Raw genomic sequence first — 21,052 nt, 5'->3', positions numbered from 1 at the left:
CCTTTTCTGTTCGGCTGCTGGACTGCGCCTATGTACAGAGGATACTGACTGACTAGCAGCACCAATCTCACTACACATCATTTTGATATCTCAAGAGAGTTTACGCGCCTGCTACCATCTAAAAAGCATCAGCTGTTGTTGGATATTTGATAGAGCATTTAATCCAGACTATTACCCCCTTCTCTGGGTGCTCTGAACGGGTCACTCATGAACTCTGAGGCTAATTTCATGTCTCCACCTTCCATTGTCTCATTTTAAACCTACTACACCGCAGGAAGCTGCACAAAAATGCCAAAGGCTGCTTTAATACTGCTGTCTGTGTTTTTGCCTTACAATAGCATAGGCAAACCTAGGTGGCGGGGGTTCCTAGTGCCTGGAAACCCCCCATTCAAGCCTGGGGCACTGTATAATTGAGGTGACTGGACCCTGCCCCCGCTTCACACGGCTCTGCTTGAAAAGGAGAGCTGCTTGCATCTAACAGTAGTGCATGCAGCATTGCCCATGTATATTATAGGGATAGGAAGAGTTGGAGAGCAGCCAAGCACTGTTTAATATTATAGTCACGCCCCCATGCATGCTGGTTACGCCCACTGGCGGCATGGTGTGGATCCCCCCCTCTACAAATCGCGCGCTTGCCCCTGAATAGCTACACACACTCCCCACCAACAAGTACAATTGTTTTTCTGTATTGTTCTCCAAAGCTATTCGGTTCTACGCTGATTTTGACATGGGCATCTTTACCTTCTGTTTCATGTCATTGTGTGTAATTTTATAAATAAAGGATAATAATTCACAATGAGTTCTCACAATTGATTTTTCAAAGGGGCATATCGCCCCCCCCCCCCCCCCCAAGGTCTTTCCTCTTAATAAAAGACAATATCCTGCAGCCTCTTAAGTACTGCGGATCGCACTGCATGCTGTTGCATATGAAAAATGATTTCAACTATCAAGAACATTTTTGTTCAAATATCTGGATTTTGATAAATTCCTGACAGTTTTACTAGTATCTTGCATATTACTAGCAGATATAGGTATGTATAGGTATGTGAATTTTTAGGCTAGTTGTCCTTTAAATATTGCATAAGGTCCATTTACATTTGTCAATAATTATGTTACTGTTCTCTCTGCAGCTATACAAGTTGCAATTTGCACATGGTGCATAAATTACGTTCCCCCGAATCAAGATTCAGTCTTTTCTCCTATTCATTAATGCTGTGATGGGAGAAGAGTTGTAATTGTTCTTCTTGTTTCAGGGCTATTATAAAATGTATCTGTTTTGCTTTGATTAATTGTCTGTATCCCTCGTGGGGAAGAGGCTGCTCAGTGTGCTATTAATTGCTCACAAAAATATTTACTAGGAATCTCTTGGTTTTTGTCAAGCCAGACATTAGTATTCCTGCTCTGTCCCACTGCTGCCTGTCTAGAAAAGTTGTTCTTTATCTGCGCTTTTAGGCTTTCTTCCTACGGCAATGTCCATTCTTCTGAACAAGCATTTGGGGGACGACAGACAGCTAAAGTCTTAAATGCAAACAAAAGCCCGGTTATGAGGATGTAAGACAGGAATGAGTAGGGAGAGAGACAGTATGTTATAAGGCGTTAAGCTATCCTGTCACATACTTGTCGGTAGAGGAATCCTTGTGTTCTTAACCCTGGTTCGTCAAATGTAAATGACAAAGTAGAATTGGGTAGTTTGAAGAAGGGCAGCGTTATTTCTGACGAGGCCTGTAGGTGCATTGGAGGAAATGCTACAGTAAAAGAGAATTCCAAAACCACACACAGGAAAGTAATATTCTGTATTGTAGCTTCACTTACTGGACCCCACAGAAAGCAAATGATGATAAAAATCAATATTATGAAGGGGGTAGTAGGATGAAGCAGTGGCTTCAGCGTGGCCTAGTCAGTGTCAGACCAAGGCCGTGTTACAGTAGGTTTGCTGGCAGTTTTCTCTACGTATTGAATTGACGTCTGGAGCAGTCAGGCTATCAATTTACAGCATCTTTATAATTAATGCTTTGTATCCTGAAACAGACCTCACTGGTTAAAGGAGAATATCACCTGTTCTTAAAAGTGCACGACCAGCAAGGGAAATATTTTCCTCAGATGCCCCCTAGCTGGAGTCCAAGGTGCTGCTCCATCCAGCTCCAGACCTTTATCCTGGGCCTCCTCCATGTCTTACACAGCCCTGGCCAAAAAAGAACGGTTAGGGGACGGACTGCGGCTTCAGATTTGTCCTCCGGCTCACACATGTCTCTGCCACCATTTAATGTTGCCTAAAATAATAATTTACTAGATACTATTGTGTGGTTAGTGCTTCCACCTTGGATCTATACTACACTTAGGGTAAATATTCGAGATATAAGTACCAGGGGTGATTCAGGTGACCCCTGGTAATATTTAATCTGTTAGATTCACACAGTCAACTAGAAATATGTGTTATATTTTTGATTACAGCACTGGAATGTATTGATTACACAATAACAGCCGTGGGGAATATCATACAGCACAGCCCAGACATTAATATATTCAATGTATACAGAAATCAATATGTAATCTATATACTTAACTAATCCTCTGGATCATATCATATTACTCTCTAAATCACTCATTTATAACTAGACAACCCTAAACTTACACATGACAAATGCTACTAATAATTCTCCTTTATGAACCATTACTGTAATGTTATTACACTATATACACATACACACACACACTAGTGTGCAAAAGTTTTAGGCAGGAGTAGAGAAAATGTTGCGTAAGAATGCTTTCATAGATAGAAGGGTTATTGATTTGATGTAGAGTCCTCTCCTGTTTATTTTTTGCAATTAAAATGCAAAATGAATGAATTATTTGGTGTGACCACTCTTTACCTTCAAAACAGCATGTATTCTTCAATTCTTCTAGGGACACTTGCGCATAGTCAGGGATGTTGTAGGATTATAGTCAGGTGTATGACTGATCATTATTTTAATATGAAGGTTAAAATACATTCATTAACTGAAACAGAAACAGTTGTGTAGGAGGCTTAAAACTGGGTGAGGAACAGCCAAGGTGAGGTTATGGAAGACTTTTTCACGTCAAAGGTCATACACCATGGCAAGACTGAGCACAGCAACAAGACACAAGGTAGTGTTGTTATACTGCATCAGCAAAGTCTCTCACAGGCTAAGATTTCAAAGCAGACTGGGGTTTGAAGATATGCTGTTCAAGCTCTTTTGAAAAAGCACAAAGAAACAGGCAACGTTGAGGACTGTAGACGCAGTCGTCGGCTAAGGAAATTTAGTGCATCAGATGAAAGATACATCATGCTTAATTCTCGGAAGCAGTGTCATCAGCTCAGAACTGGAGAAAAACAGCGGGACCCAGGTACATCCATCTATTGTTTAGAGAAGTCTGGCCAAAAGTGGTCTTCATGGAAGAATTGCAGCCAAAAAGCTGTCCATAACTTAGACGTGGAAACAAGGCCAAGCGACTCAACTATGCACGAAAACATAGGAACTGTGGTGCACAAAAATGGCAGCAGGTGCTCTGGACTGAGGAATCAAAATTTGAAATATTTGGCTGTAACAGAAAGCATTTTGTTCACCAAAGGGCTGGAGAGTGGTACAAAAATGAGTGTCTGCAGGCAACAGTGAAGCATGGTGGAAGTTCCTTGCAAGTTTGGGGCTGCGTTTCAGCAAATGGAGTTGGAGAATTGGTCAGGATTAATGGTGTCCTCAATACTGAGAAATACAGGCAGGTAGTTATCCATCATGCAATGCCATCAGGGAGGCATCTGATTGGCTCCAACTTTATTCTGCAGCAGGACAATGGCTGTATGTTTGGGATCATTGTCATTAAGAACTATCTTCAGCGTATAGAAGAACAAGGAGTCCTGGAAGTTAGGATATGGCCCCCACAGAGCTCTGATCTCAATATCATCGAGTCTGTCTGGGATTACACGAAGAGACAGAAGGATGTGAGTATGCCTACATCCACAGAAGATATGTGGTTAGTTCTCCAAGATGTTTGGAACAACCTTTCTGCCGGGTTCCTTCAAAATCTGTGTACAAGTGTACCTAGAAGAACTGATGCTGTTTTGAAGGCAAAGGGTGGTCACACTAAATATTGATTTGAGGTAGATTTCTCTTCTGTTCATTCACTTTGTATTTTGTTAATTGATAAAAATAAACTACGTATTGGCAGTTGAGATATTTATTTGTTGCAGTCCTGAGGTGTCCAGTATAATCAGAATAGTGCATATCCTTGTACAATTTTTATTATTTGAGCACACGAATCGTTATGTCTTCAATTAATAAAAAAATCTACAGAGTTTCCAATATTGTTGCCACATTAGATAGCCTTTCGTCAAATACATCTCCATAGAAATTATAAACCATATAATTCAAACCTTACTTTGTTTCTTTAAATTTGCAAGATGATATGTTGAATAATGACATTTAATGTTTCATAAATGACTGATGACACAAAAGTCTGTGGAAAGATGTACACGCTCCAGACATTATGGGTTTGATTCATCAAGGCACTCATACTGAGTGGATCCCGCGCTCCAAATTATGCGCACCTATCTAGGGCTTGCCTGCGCCGAATTCATCATGCCACAGGTGTCAAGGTCCATGGCCAGTTGAATTTGGGTGCAAGGCTGCTGTAGTACACAGGCTGCTGCTGTTACTTATGTATCTATCAGCGCCTGCTGAGCCAGCGTATTGTACAGCGTTGCAGTGACCTGACCCGCCGGCTCTAATGTAGTGCTAAAAATAGAAACAAAAATGTGGTGTCCCCCCTCCTAATGCTATTAACCCTAGTGCTGGTTTCCACAAGATCAGGGGAAAAAATGTGTAGGGCTAGTTAGGGATGGTGGCACTATAGCAGGGGTAGGGGTCCTAATGACAAACCAACCCCAGGCTGTTCAGCAAAGTGGCTGAATTCCCTAGGGAATGGGGTCTGCAATACAGTTGTGCGGGGCCCCCCTACCCCCTAAGGAGACTGAGCCCGGTGCTGAGAGCACAAGGACTCTTCCTACACTCCAGGGGTGGTGGGTGTATGTTGTCAAGCTGGATCTTCTGGAACATTATGGGGTCATCATGACTGAAGAATAGAAGATATTTTTCAAGCACATTTGGAATATTTTTTTGGGAGTTTGTTTTGTTTGGACTACTCTAGGATCTGGAATGTGATTTATTTATTGATTTATTTATTTATTTGGGACGACAGGACCTTTGGAATATTATGGTTTTTGTTAATAGTTTGTTTCAGGTCTTACAAGATTGAATTGTTTACAGATGAAGACATCAGATTGTACGTATATGGGGTTTTATCATTTTTAATATGTGGTTATGACGAGGTGTGTTGGTTATTGTATAGATTTTATTATATTTATTAAAGTAATGTGTTTTAACAAGTGTGGTGTGATCTATTTCAATTGTTCTTTGTGGCACTACAGGCTCAGCGAGCCCTGACTGCCATTGGTATGCTGGTGCTTGTAGTTCTGCAAGCATGTCAAGAATGTTAATGGCAGCCTGGACTGGCTGGGACTTGTAAGGCCACAAATAAAATGGTCTTTATCACTCTTTCTTTTATCTCACTATATTACCCTACACTCCCTAGGGGATTCCGCCCCATGCTGAGCAGCATGGGGATAGTTTGACATTATGGCAGGGAAACCCCACGCCTCGCCCAACTCTTCCCCCATTTCGGGAAAACCAGCACTAGGCTGGCAGCAGTACGGTTAATAACATTAGGAGGGGGGTAATCCATGCTTTTTAAGAAACAAGTCTCTTGTACATTGACTACACCCACAAACCCCCTCCCAGGGCAGCACCCCCCCCCTAAAACGTAGCCGGCAGTAACAGCCCTTTTTCGTGTGTTCTCATGGAGAAGGGCTGATTTATCAGCCATATCCGCGGGCTCTGAACATGCACAGAGTGATTTTGTGCAACATGCGCTCAAAATCAGCAGATACATTCTCTGTTCTCTGTGTTTGTAGCCATATTGAACTGGTGAGCATGGCCATCCTGTGTATGGCCGGCAATAGATATTAGAATAAGGGTACTCCAATACCATACAATATGATGCTCCTGTCAAACTGATATAATATGAGCGTACCTCTATTAAAGGGTGAACAGTGCTCTTACCCATAATTTCAGGGGCTTCTGGAGGAGCGTGATGTCTCCATATTTAGCATTCCTGCCTCACAGAACTGGGGTCATGAGTTTGATTCCTGACCAGGAGCCATATGTGTGGAGTTTGTATGTTCGCCCTGTGTTTACGTGGGCTTCCTCCTACACTCCAAAAACATACTGGTAGGTTAATTGGCTGCTGACAAAATTAACCATAGTTTGTGTGTTAGGGAATTTAGACTGTACATTCCAGTAGGGGCAGGGACTGATGTGAGTGACACATATTCTCTGTACAGCGCTGCGGAATTAGTGGTGCTATATAAAGGATGAGTGGGGGCCTCAGAGTTTGGGGCACTACGTAGCAACCACACTCCCTGTAGGTCCATCTCTGCCTCTATATAAAACAGTTCATATAATTTCGAATGTGCAAATTATCCGAATGTTTTTGAAATGCAGCAACAAGGTACTGTCTACAGGAGATACTAATTTTACCTTTATAAATGCCAGTATTCAGATGAATGAACTGCTCTCAGAAGTATGGTGTATGTTTTATATGTTACTGAGTAAGCATATAACAATATCCTGTGAGGGCTAGAGCGATTGTGAGTGTCATAAAACAAGTAAGATAAGTCTGATATGATAAAGTTAGAAGATAAAGGTGTCTGATAAAGTTAGCAGGGTGATGGGAGCTTCAGATCCTTTGGCAGGAGCGAGTGTTGCACTGGAGATAATGCAGTACAGACAGACTGGTTTCATGTTAAATAATTCAAACTGCGGTGCCTGCGTACAAAGACATAGACATTATTTGTTCTGGTTTATTCACATTGCTGCAGCCTGGGGATTGTTTGCAACAAGGCTGCCTGCAAGTTGTGGGGGGCAGCAAAATTAAGGAACTTGATTTAAACAAACACTGTTATTGCAAAAGTCTAAAAATGACAATATTTGTGTTTAAACTGCGCATAACTTATGTGTTTGGCAGTTTGTATCAGGAATGAGAAGGGTCCAGTGGACCTGTCTCTTGCCTATAGTGGAGGAAGCCATTTTGTGGGCTGAACCAATAATCAGCCTATCCCTTAGGACAGTGTTGGCTAACCTGTGACACTCCAGGTGTTGCAAAACTACAAGTCCCAGGATGCTTTGCCAATATATAGCAGCTTATTGCTGTAAGGGTATGCTGGGACTTTTAGTTTTACAACACCTGGAGTGTCACAGGTTAGCCAACACTGCCTTAGGAGGAGATGGTGACATCATTAATGTTTATGTGCTGCAAAGAGCTGTGAGATGGAAGAGATAATCTGTCAATTATTTTTATTATTATTTTTTTTTTATTGTGTAAACTTTTTAAATATATGTAGATATATATATTTATATAGAGAGAGAGAGATATTTGTGAATTATATATGAAATGTAGAGATTAACGAGTATGACTCGTTACCACTAGGTGGTAACCAATATTATAGCAATATCAATTCTTATATTACTTGGAGATGGATATTGATATTCCATTCCACTTTAAAAATATTGAATTATTAATTGCTAATAAGAAAAATTCTATCAGTGAAAATTAAACTGTGTCTAATCAACCAGGGGAAGCAGATTTATGATTAATAAATGGATTAGACACAAACTTTATTAGGCGTGAAGTGACCAGTTGTATTTCTTCTTTAGATATTTTAAAATCAATATAACCCATTGTTCTCAAAAGACCCCAGATCTAGCTTCACAATCACCTGCAATAAGTAGTGTCATGAACACAAATTATAAATGCAAGAGGAGTTCTATAGCTAAAAATAACATACTTGTGACCCTGTTTGTGGTTTTATATATATCTCCCAAAGACAAGTGGGCTCCAAAATTTCACAGTATAGACCGGCGGTTCCCAAAGTGTGCACCGCGGCTCCCAGAGGTGCCGCGGGCCAGCCATAGAATAAAAAGAGAGAACACAAACACTTACCAATCCACGCGGCGCCGGGACCCAGCATCCACCTCTCTCCCGCAGCTGTCACTGAATATCGACGTCTGTGACAGCTACGGGAGAGAGGAGGATGCTGGGGACAGCGTGAGAGGGGGCAGAGTGCCTGGATGCAGAGGGGGCAGAGTGTCTGGATTCAGAGGGGCATTTTTGCATACAACTAAATAAGTATTTTTGTCGTGACCTAAATACATATTACAATTTTTTGACCCAACTACTTCTAAAACAGGACTGCTCAGTAATTATTTTGGAGGGGTGCCTTGAAAAAACTTGGAGACTCTAAGGGTGCCGCAAACTGCAAAAGTTTGGGAACCACTGGTATAGACTAAAGATTGGAGAAGAGCGTAGGATTTTATTTGTTACAGGTTCAGTATATCATTATATGTTAACGTAAGGGGTCTGTCAGACCCCAGTATAAATTAGTAAGGAAGAAGATTGTAGAGAAGTTGTGGGTTTATTTAATTTTCTGTTCCACTGAAAAGATGACTATACAGCCCTGGCCTTGCATCTGACTACTGTGCATAGTCTAATCAATGTCATCCAGGTGCCAGTGTGAGGACACTTATACTACTGCTAAAAAAGTTCCTCTTGATCTCATAAAAAAGCCAGTAACTGCTAAGTGCATCTCTGCATTAACTGTTGTCCTCCCAACACTTTCTGTTTTTTCACATCAAGCTGCAGGAGGATGAAGCTGTAGATCTGGATACTGCAAGTAAGTCAGTGCTTTGTGGCTTGGGCTAGGAGCCTGCTAAAACAATGAATGTTCAGCAGCTTTCTGCTGCTGCCAAACACTCCTGCTTTCTCTTTCTCTCAAAGGGACATCCAGGGGGGCAAATAACAGCTACTCAGCTGACCTGGTATCTGGAGAGGAGGCAGAATTACATCAGAAGCTAATGTAGTTTAAGTTCTCTACCAGCAATAAAGTGTTTCCCTCCCACTGAAATAATGTTTTCTAATCATGTATATATCCATAGTATATGTCCATCCTGTAATGTTGCAGCCAGTCAGGCTCTAGTAAGAATGGGGGTTGCTTTATTGAGAACTATATTTTATGCCCAGAAAAAGTTAGGCGTCAACAGCAGTAAAGTTTTTAATTCCCCTGGCTCCTGGGTTTATTCATTCGTAGTCCATTCTGCTGCAAACAATGCAGGCGGTAGCATGGAGGTAAGAGGGGAAAAATGAAGTCTGTCTTTCCACACTCTCCATTCAAGTCTCCAGGGCATTGAAACATTGTTTACTTATTCCCATTCAAAGGAAATGCTCTGTTCCCAGGCTAAAGATATCTGTCAATCTGAGTTTATGGTTCCTGCTGCACCATACTCTAGTGGAAGTATTAAGCTGGAGATAATATGATTGCAGTCCCCTAAGAAAGAGATTGACTAGTTCACCTGTAGAGGTAACAGGAGATGTGAAAATGTAACTCTATAACAGAGGATGGAAGGGCATCATGGAACTTGTAGTTCCACAGCAATTGGAGTGCCACAGGTTAAGAGGAGCTTAGAGAAAAATCAAATAATAAGAGGACACGTCCTTACTCTTATTATGGCATATTAACTGATGCATAAGTAGTTTTGAATGTTATGCCTTTTCATATTGGAGCAGCTTTGCATGTTAAGTTCAGTTGCCATTTAAATAGTCAGTATAAAACCATCTATATAGATCTATAAAGTCAGATTTTCGATGGCTGAAAGGGTGGAGGTCTTGCATCAAGTGGGTTTGACTCCGTAGATCTTGCCATGGATTCTGTGGTTCAGGGTGTGGCCTATTGTGTCTCAAATTTTCCCATACTGTCTTCGATTGTTGGTGATCTATACAATTGCACCATCCACTGTCTTTAGCCATAAATAGATTTTCCAGTCTGTGAGCAATATTATTTTTTTTTTTATTTTTCCAGCCCAGTTTTTTTTTTAATTATTATTATCCTTTATTTGTTAGGCGCCACAAGATTTCCGCAGCGCCGTACACCATACAAACGTACACTATACAGGGTGAAACAGTACAAAACAATAAACAAAGTACCAGAACTTCAGAAACTCCAGGCTGGTTAATGCAATAAACACGGAGCAGAAGAACAGGTTAGGAGACAGGAGGGAAGAGGGCCCTGCTCATGTGAGCTTACATCCTAAGGGATGACAAAGTATTGGGGAGGGGGGGGGAAAGGGGTTGTTGGTAGAAGTTCAAAAATCTCATTGGCTATTCACATTGGAGTCATTTAGTAGACTGAACCCAGTATTTGGAAACAGATGGAGTCTATGAATTTGCTACTGACCAGAGACATGCCTCAGATACATCAGTATTTCCTTGTATATATGTTGAGTATTTCTTAAGTCCTTCAAGGGGCTGTGCTGCCCCATTGCTTATAGGTGACATGCAGACTTTAAAATGCTACTAGAAACTGGTCTTTTACTTAATGGCTGTAAAAAAACCAAAACGTGTATCAAATGCAAAAGCTGATATTTGTGTTTCTTGCTTGCGTTCTAACTAGGATTGTAGAGCTCCCTGTAGGCTTTGCAGGTGGTGCATGCAAAAAGTGTAACAAATGGCATTCTAATAAAAAGAGCGCTACTGCAATGCAAGTAAAACTACAATGTGTAATCATTTCTAGTGTTGTACATGTTTAAAATTATTTTTTTTTTAAATGTCAATGGGTAGGAGCCCGATGGCTCATGATAGCTTCAGCCATATTGTGTAATTGGCCCATAATCATAGTGTGTCCCAAACCAACGCCCATGCCCAATACTAATGAGAGAGAAAAACATCCTCAACCTTCTAGCAATAACAGAAACATGGCTCACGCAATCAGACACTGCCTCACCTGCAGCCCTTTCACATAGTGGTATCCACTTCACCCACACCCCCAGACCAGGAGGCAGACAAGGAGGGGGGGGTTGGACTACTTCTCATCCCACAGTGCACGTTCACAGTTCTACCAAATGTCCCATCACTCGCGTTCACATCTTTTGAAGTGCATACAGTTTGGATTTTTAACCCATTCTCTATGCATGTTGCTGTCATCTATCGCCCTCCTGGACCACACCAACAATTTCTTGAACACTTCTCTGCATGGCTCCCTCACTATTTGTTCTCTGACATCCCCACCATCATCATGGGTGCTTTCAACATCCCTATTGCTAATCTACGTTCCAATGCTGCTTCCAAACTACTCTCTCTAACTTCCTCATTTAACCTCTCGCAGTGGATTGAATCCGCTACTCATCAAGATGGCCACTCTCTTGATCTTGTTTTCTCTAGACTATGCTCCGTTTCTGATTTCCTTAACACTCCTTTCTCCCTCTCGGATCATCATCTTATCAGCTACTCGCTCACCCCCAGTTCTTTACCCTATCCAGTGTCAAACTCTGCCAAGCCTCCTCACAGCCTAAGGAATATTCTATATTGATTGTCAACAATTTTCCACCTCTCCAACACCTTCTCACCCCAATTTCTACATTCTCCTCCCCTGATCAGGCAGTACCCTTTTTATCACCAAACCCTAGCAACTGCCCTTGATCAAGTGGCTCCAGCAACTCTACATACTCCGCGTAGACTTTGTTGCCAACCGTGGCACAATAAGGTAACACGTACGCTACAAAAACTTTCTCGTAAAGCAGAACATCACTGGCATAAATCTTGTACCTCTAATGATTTCATCACATATACCGCTATCTACCACTCCTATAGAAATGCTCTGGACACTGCAAAACAAAGATACTTCCAATTTCTCATATGTGCTCAGGCTTCTAAACCCAAACGCCTTTTTTAACACATTTAAATCTCTTCTCAATCCTCCCACCCCAAACCCTCTGACTACCATCAGTGCCCAGGATCTTACTTCCTATTTTAAGGACAAAATAGATAAGATTAGATTAGAAATGGTATCCTCTCCCTCGACAAGCAATCGCCTCAATTCCTTCGTAGCACCCTGACACTTTCTCTTCATTTGATTCCACAAATGAAGAGGAAGTTTCTATTGTCTTGTCATCGTCCTACTCTATCTCCTGTCCTCTTGAGCCCATAGCCTCACAAATTGGTAGGTCCCCGTTTCCTGTACTCATTCCATCTCTAACTAAAATCTGTAATCTCTCTCTACTGGTATTTTTCCATCACTATTCAAGCATACAGTGATTACTCCTATTTTGAAAAATCTGAATTCTGACCCAAACACTCTCAATTTACCACCTCATCTCTCAGCTTCCATGCCCCTCCAATCTTCTTGAGAGAATTGTCTACACTCGCCTCAAACTCTTACAGCAAACAACCTACTGGATCCTCTTCAGTCAGGCTTTCGCTCTCAAATCCACAGAGACTGCGCTGACCAAGGTTGTCAATGATTTGATCACAGCAAAAAGTGAAGGCCATTACTCTCTTCTAATTCTCCTAGATGTCTCTGCTGCATTTGACACTGTTGACCACTCTCTCCTCATACAAACGCTACAATCCCTAGGTCTTGAAGGCACTGTCCTATTCTGGTTCTCATCCTACCTATCTAATCGCTCTTTCGGTGTTAATTTCTCTGGATCCACCTCCGCTCCGCTTCCCTTATCAGTTGGAGTACCACAAGGCTCAGTCCTAGGTCCTCTGCTATTCTCTATCTACACCACTTCTCTTGGAAAACTAATAAGCTCCTTTGGATTTCAGTATCATCTCTATGCGGATGATACACAAATTTATCTATCCTCTCCTGATCTCTCACCATCTGTGTTGTCTCGCGTTACTGACTGTCTTTCTGCCATTTCGTTTTGGATGTCTTATCGCCAACTCAAACTCAATCTTTAAAAAACTGAATTAATAATATTCCCATCCAAACACAGAAGCTTTCCTGCCTGACATTTCTATTTCTGTTGATAACATGACCATAAATCCCACCCCGCAAGCTCGCTGCCTAGGTGTAATCCTTGACTCACAACTATCCTTTGTTCCCCACATCGACTCTATATCTAAATCATGTTACATACATCTAAAGAACATTTCCAGAATATGCACATATCTCATAAGACACTTCAAAAACCTTAATTCATGCACTCCTCATCTCCTGCATCGACTATTGCATTTCCCTCCTTACTGATCTTCCCAAAATCAGACTTGAACCCCTACAATCTATGTTGCACCCAGCAGCTGGATTGATTTTATTTGCAATCCGTTCTTCCTCTGCTGAGCCACTCTGTCGGTCTCTATATTGGTTGCCTGTTTTTCAACTAATCCAATATAAAATTATTTTACGAACATACAAGGCCATCAACAAAATTGCACCAACATACATCTCGTCATTTGTCTCAAAATATCTTCCAACTCGACACCTCCGTTCTGCACAAGATCTGCGTCTTTCTTTCAATCTCATCACATCCTCCCATTCCCGGTTACAGGACTTTTTGCGGGCTGCACCCACTTTGTGGAATTCCCTCCCTCGCACAGTAAGACTTTCCTCTAGTCTTCAAACCTTCAAGCGTTCTCTGAAAACCCAGCTCTTCAGACAAGCTTATAATATTCCTCAACCAGCATCTTAGGATAACCTAGGGAGCTTATTACCACCCTCTACACAGCTAACACAAAACAACCCTCTGACCAACATTGCTGTGTAACTCACCACTCAATTCTTTTTACCTTTGCATTATAGCTGGCCCGATGTGCAATATGATGTAGCACATGCCCTTGTGTGTCAAACTCCCATTGTCCTATAGATTGTAAGCTTGCGAGCAGGGTTCTCTTACCTCTCTGTCTGTATGTATTACCCACTATTGTTTTTATTAATGTTTGTTTCCAATTGTAAAGCACTACGGAAATTTGCTGGCGCTATATAAATAAATGATGATAATTGGGCAAGAGATAAATGACAACAGATAACCTCTATTGACATTTTCCTGATCACACTAATTCTGGCTGCTTAGCCTAATTATGGAACAGCCAGATATCATCCAGTGTTGGCCACATGTGTGTGGGCAAATTAAATTCTGATCCGACTGGGTAATCGGAATATTATATGTGACCGGCATTAGAAAATATGGTAACAATTTCATATTGCCAACATTAACAGTAATAGGGCCTTCATGTGTAAAATGAGGATTTAGTAATAATTCATACTTTCATAAAGGTTGCGGTGGGATGGCTTTGGTGTAACCACCCTATTATTAACCATGCTGTGCTATGTAACCTAACAAGCTTAGTTCCATGTAATCTGCTCACTGCAGCATAAGGCTGATTAGCTTAAATGAACAAAGGGTAATTTAAACAATGAAGAGATACTGTGCCTACACAGTAGGTGTCTTTTCCCTCTCACCTTACCATGCTTTATCTAATTAACAAAAATGATAATAAGGTGTTATTTTTACTTTACCAGACTAGTAGTGTAACTACAGCTTCGGAGTGCTGTTATTAGGGCGGTGTATGACCCAGGGCAAAATACTCTGCAGCATCTGGGGGGTAGTGAAATGTCAAAATCGCCCCAAATGATCTGTACCCGCTTTTTCTTTTACAAGTCCATTTTTTTTTATTGTAGGCGGAATAGTGTCAATAATATAGTTATGTATTGTATACAAATATTTCATATTGGGCAGCACAGTGGGCTAGCGGATAGCACTTCTGCCTCACAGCACTGGGGTCATAAGTACGATTCCCGACCATGGCCTTATCTGTGTGGAATTTGTATGTTCTCCCCGTGTTTGCGTGGGTTTCCTCCGGGTGCTCCGGTTTCCTCCCATACTCCAAAAACATACTGGTAGATTAATTGGCTGCTATCAAAATTGACCCAAGTCTCTCCCGCTCTGCCTGTCTCCCTCCCTGTCTGTGTGTGAGTGTGTGTCTATATTAGGGAATTTAGACTGTAAGCTCCAATGGGGCAGGGACTGATGTGAATGAGTTCTCTGTACAGCGCTGTGGAATTAGTGGCGTTATATAAATAAATGATTATGAAATAATATAACAAAATGACTTTGTGCCTCACTCCTCAGTGATGTTTCTAGTTCCTAGTGAATTGATAGGCTGCGTCCTGTTTAATACTAGCACCCTGTGTGTAGGTTTTATGTCTTATCATTTTGGATGTTCACTTGTGTGTACACACCACTTCACTTACACAGCTTATGTTGACATCTCTCTTGTTAATTACAGGCAAATGCCTGCAGGAAGGGGAGGGGGTGTCTTACAGTGCACATAATCAATGTTCTACAGGGTAGTCCTTTTCATGTTTAGTAAATGGCAAAAACTTCCAGCAGAAGTGGCCCAGTAAGGGTGTTTGTGTACTGTGTATGCTAAATGTCTGCTGCCAAAGGTCAGAGATCATATGGGGTCTTCCAGCAGGTACAGTAAGCACAGGGCCAGGCATATTGTGTGCGCACTGAGAGAGGAGACAGTGAACAAAAGATGTAGGGGAGGAGGATGCTGGAGGGGGAGGGTGGAGGTAGAGGGAGGAGGGGAGACAGGGAAGAGATTCCTGCATTTCCCTGCCCTGCCTGTAAACCAGCATGCTTAGCCTGAGGAGGGATACAAAGCTTTGCATGACTTCAATGTCTTCATTACTCCTTGGATTTGTACGTGTGTGTTCCACGGGCAACCTCTGCTACCTTCACCCCTCCTGTGCTCCCGGGCTGTGTGAGGTAAGTCAGTGACTGGAGCTGGGGAGGTAAACAAGGGATTCATACACCCTGACATGACGGAGAATGGTAACTCCAGGTGTGACTCTAGACCTCGGCAATCGTCTGCTTAGATGTATATGAGCCAAAATGGCACAGCTGTATCACATGTAGGATCATAGGAAGCCTCAGGAGTCCACTGGGATAATGGGAGGTCCGGTCTCCTAGTGTCCTTGTAGTTTGCTGACATTTTCTTTTGGGCAGGTTTTACAGTGTCTTGAAATTCGTGTATTTATGGCACTTTCCTATGAGATTATATGGTTTTTTATGCAAGGTATGACTCCCTAGTTTTTGTGTCCTTTTTGAAGTTTTCAGTTTTATATTTGGATATCTGCGTGTATTTTGTACTATATAGTGGATTTATTGACAATTGTGTTCAGAAGAGCCTACAATTATTTGCATGAGAACTATATAACGAGAAACTGCCAAATGTAATGTGATCTACAGCATTGCACACAGTAACTTACTATCTAGTGTGGTTTCTAGGGCACTTGCGGATATTGATCTATAAAGATCCACATGGTACATTGATGTTGATGATTAGTATTTGGCTCTGATTATACCATCTTTAGGAATACTCTGTCAATTACAGCAGGTTAATGATGATAAATGGCTGACAATCCGTGTGGTGTGGAGCGCTTTACTTACAACCTAAATGGCATAATTCATCATCTATTATAATTGTACTGATAACTGACTGTGACAAATATGCTGGACGCAAGCTTCTAAAAAGTTTACATGAAGTACATGCCTTAGCATTCTTGCAGTTAATAAGCAGTAATTCACTAATTATGTGGTGTTTAACAGCCAATCGGTGGGTATTCTGTACTGTTCGACGGAATGACTGTAATATATACAGCACTGTATAAATACATTATTTACTGTTTTCATAGTGCGGAATAGTCTGGTATAAAATGTTCTCCGCCTACAAGTGACTGACATTTTTGTCTAGGGATTTTATTTATTGATATGCTTGCCCACCCTATGGCTCCAATTGTGGTGGAATTACAAGGCTTACAGGACATGCTTGGCATTGTAGTTAGCAGCAGATGAAAAGTCACAGGATGACTATATCTGGGCCTGAGCAGCCTATATGTGTCCTTTCTGGATATATCCCAGTAGCCAATGTGTCAACTGACAGCTGATATTGAACTTTTGTCTCATTTGTATTGATTATTCAGTAGCTGCACATCTTGGCATCTTCAAATCCTGCTGACTCACAGATTTCAGTGATTGGCTCCTGAATCCTACAATGTATTGGGGACCCCTGCCATAAATGAATCTGAGCTCATTCTAGATGTGGGCTACAACAGTTGTTCTCTGTGGCAGTGTTTAAAAGAGATTTCTACTTTGTTTAAGAAATGTACTAACAACGCTCTAATTTAGCTGTGACCCGGCCAGTCATCTTTGGCACTGATCAGTATCTCCATAGCAGGAGAGATCCGACACAGCAGCTCTAGATGACAGTCTCAGTTATATGTAAGTGCTGGGACGGTGCTAATTACAGTGAATGGTGGATGGAGGGACTCCCACTAAACCACTGTTATTGGGAAGAGATAACCCAGCTCTTTTTAGTAGGGTCCCAGCACTCTCACATAATTGGGACGTTGCTCTACTAACTTCGGCACTGATCGGCTCACCGTAGCGGGGTAAATGCAACACAACAGCTCATATCTTGGTACACATTACAGAAAATTCTTGCAGTAATCATGCCGATCACACGATAAATTACAGTTTGGTCCGAAATCGCATTGGTGTGTACGCTCCCATGATCATGTTTTATCTTACCAAAGCACATCGTAAAGTTTGATTTGGTTTTACAAACTTCCAAAAATTACGATCAACAATGGAACGATGTCGGGCAAATGTGGAAGTGTGTACGTATTCGCGACCAGCAGTGTCGGCAGATCTCTATACAGTCTGCAGTCATCTTTTCAGCAGATGGTTATGAGAGATGAAGAGCACAGATCTGACGATAAATCGTGTAGTTGTGTGCACATGAATCTACATGCTCATTGTGACTGTCAGTTGTTTGTAAAATCGTTACGGAAATAGCATCTTCAGTAATTTTCCGTAGTGTGTGTACCCAGCTATACGCATTCAATTATGAAAATGTTAGCTTTTTCCTGCTAAGAATAGACTCTCGAGGTGGGGGTCTCTTTGCTCTATCGAAGTGCTATTATTGGGAAGGGAGGGGATTTAGATTTAAGATTTTAAATTGGGAAAACCCATAAGTGTATGTCTAAAGTTGTTTTTTTTTTGTGTTTTTGTACAGTAGTGGCGATTTGCACATTTGTGAGATAGTTAAACATCTCCCACATCTGGCCTAAGAGCAGCCAAAAGAATCTCTATTTATACTATATAGCACATAGTATTATGGAAGGGACATTACATTGTTCTTATGGCATGTGCTACTTACTGGGGCATTGGGGAGAGTTTGTGCACAGTGACTGAGGACAAATTATGTAAACATTTATATATGTCTCTTCCCGCCTGTGTTTCCGGTGACAGTGTATTGTTTCAGTGACTGTAACATTCTGGTGTATTTCTTATTCCTCCGTGCCACTGAAGACTGTTATAGGGGAAATGTTATGGGAACTCTAAAGTGGTGTATGGCTTCATGGTGGTTTGTTAACAAACTATACGTAAGGATTTATTACGAACTTTATAATATTTTTAAACTATCTGACCATTCCCTACATGTCACGTTACATTGGTTTCTTTTAGCTTGAACAACTTTGTATCCAGTACACAAAACTGATTAAAGTGGGGAAAAAAATACAACTTGTATTGTTTAGACAGGGAGAAAATTTAGGTGGTGTCTCACAACTGTCAGATGCATTTTGTATACGTGTGAAGTAAGCAAAAATTATAACAGTTAAGTGCAATCTGACATAATTATAGAGATGGTTAAGGCTATAGCAGGTTTAGACAGCCTGTGGCGCTTCAGGTCTGCTGTTTCTGCCCTGTAGAGATCCTTCTATATTGTATTGTCTTAGTGTTTTTATATTCTTAGTTTGTGTCATTACCCTAAGAGCACTAAGGGTTATGAAATGAGAATCTTCTTTCCTGCTGCAGTCCATATGGAAATGCCAATTAAGCAATGCAAACAGAAGCCACGACTTCATAGCTAGAGTGGTTAATTTGCATTCAGCCAATCAGAAGCGGCTATCTAGTGCTGCTGACCATCATCATCGTGTCTCGTTGCACCAACCCTCCAGCACACAAAGGGGTGCGGCTAATGACAGGTGTATATATACGTATGCGTCCAGGTATACTTCAGTCTCAGTTACGTGTACACACCCTCCTCTGCCCAAGCTTGCCTTCCTGTTCCTTGTTCCCCACTCCAAGTGTAAGGAGTTGTGAGTGTATGTTGCGTCATAATCTACATATGAGTGTAAGATTATATCTTGTATAAGGTTTAATTGAGATTGAAGATGTTTGTCTGTGGGGAGATTTTTTTTTATACTACTGTAAATAGTAACTTGTGCAATTTTTTTTGTGTGTGTGCCCGCTTTCATGATTCTGCACTTCACATTTTAATTTGTTTAAAGTCTTTTTTATCAGTCTCACCAGGTTGAACTGTTATCATTGTTTACAGGCTGTTATTAGTAATACTGCGGTACACAACTTTCTTCTTTTTCCTGATGGCGATTCTTGGACAAGGACACCCCTCATGACTGTAAGAAGTAGCACCTCCACTATTTCATTAGTCAGTAATCAAATGGTAAATGCTGTAAAGTGTTGTATGAATTGTGTATTGTTCTCTACATAATTATGCACAATGCAGTCTCATTAAGCGTGCTACGCATGTGTGAGCTGTTTTATAATCTTTTATAGGTTATCTCTCACCAATCTGAATATGTTTGTAAATTTACATTTATAATAACTAAACACAGAATACGATTGGAAATTAAATGCATGGTAGTGGGAACATTTAGAAAATATTTAGCACATTGTTGGCCTAAGCATATACATAAAACTAAGGTATAATGTGTATATTTTGAGTTGCACTTATGTCTGAAGGTGTATCTTAAGGTATCTTGCGCAAGGGGGGGGGGGGGGGGGGGCGCTTGCCACATTTATGTGCATATCCTTACTGTGTGAAGTGACACGATGGTCGAAAGTCTGCCCAAATGGACGAATGGTCGAAAGTCTGCCCAAATGGACGATTGTCACCTCATTTGGTTGGTCGTACCGTTTAATATTTTCGTTCCAATCTCGTTTCCGTTGTGTAGTGTGTATAAACTTCCAACCGATCCACAACAGTGAGTCGAAATTACAGTCCTTGCTCACGACAACATGGCTGTAAAAAGTCGCTAAAGGGACGTCCGCTCTTCCCTTTATCGCCCTAAACAAGGCTAGTGTGTATGCAGTCCATGGACCGAGCGATCGGAACATTGATCATTGAACATTGAACATTGATGTAAAATCGATCGGCATAAAAAGTTGGTGGAAAATTCTGTAGTGTGTACCTAGCTTAAGAGGCCACAAGAGCAATTAATGCTACACTCTAAATGCCACATGGTTTTACTGCACATGCACAGACAAACAATACAGATTTTTGTGCTCGGGATTTGGACAACTCTAAAAGAGACCAAATGTATCAAGTGTTTTGTTTTCTCAGCATTCGGTTGGAGCGTGTACAGAAGACAATACTGGTTTCAGTGAGGTCCTAATCCAGAATAACTTTTTGCTTCTAGCTTGATGGAGGAATAACTTTTTGTGTGTGGCTTGTGAATTATTGGATGAGATGAACTCTGTCAGGCATAGACAAAGCCCTTCGCCAGGGTTATACATTTTTCAGCTATTAACCAGTGAGGAACCAGCAAATGGTGCCAAGTGTTTCTAGGTACTACATGGCATGTACCATGCCAAGAAAATAATTTTGTGTATGTGATTGTTGGGTTCAGAGAAACTGATCTGTAAACTGGCAGATATCATAAAATGGTGTCCTGAGTGGAATACGTTAACAATCCAGTTATTCTGATAGGAAAACAGTATCCTCAGTATTAGTGGTCAGTTCATGATAACCATGAAGCTGATATACTGCTAGTGACGATCATATATAGCAGATGTACATACACTGCATTATAATGTACATGTGTGACTAGATAGTGTACACAATTCGCACGTACACATCAGTGCAATGAAAGCTTTTATGCTCAAATCAAGGCAGCATCTGTCTTCAACAACCATCTTCAAATAAGCCCTAGTGTCTTTTTCCTGGGTAAGTTCATTATTTTCACTTGGATATTATTAAGTGCGTCTTTTTGCCTTTGAATCGTTGTTCGTTACGCTCGTACGGTAAGAAATACAAATCTTTTTATGGTAATATC

The 21,052-nt window shown here is 41.2% G+C and overlaps 1 protein-coding gene across 7 annotated transcripts in view; it reads left to right on the top strand.

The window, feature by feature from the left end:
* The window catches only part of TANC2 (tetratricopeptide repeat, ankyrin repeat and coiled-coil containing 2), a 347,174-nt gene that overhangs the window by 176,990 nt on the left and 149,132 nt on the right, over window positions 1-21,052 (top strand). The window contains exon 1 of one of the 7 annotated variants that reach the window (XM_075177375.1): window positions 8,789-8,803. The exons of 5 other annotated variants lie outside the window; for them this stretch is intronic. The gene's annotated coding sequence lies outside the window, so the exon portion shown is untranslated. Of the gene's footprint in view, window positions 1-8,788; window positions 8,804-15,495; window positions 15,678-21,052 lie in introns of those variants that run through there. One more of the 7 variants, XM_075177373.1, reaches the window with a different exon arrangement.

This window comes from Mixophyes fleayi, chromosome 6 (assembly GCF_038048845.1).
Source record: "Mixophyes fleayi isolate aMixFle1 chromosome 6, aMixFle1.hap1, whole genome shotgun sequence".
NCBI classification, from domain to species: Eukaryota; Metazoa; Chordata; class Amphibia; order Anura; family Limnodynastidae; genus Mixophyes; species Mixophyes fleayi.
Note: the sequence above shows the minus strand (reverse complement) of the source record. Positions and strands in the feature narration are given on the sequence as shown.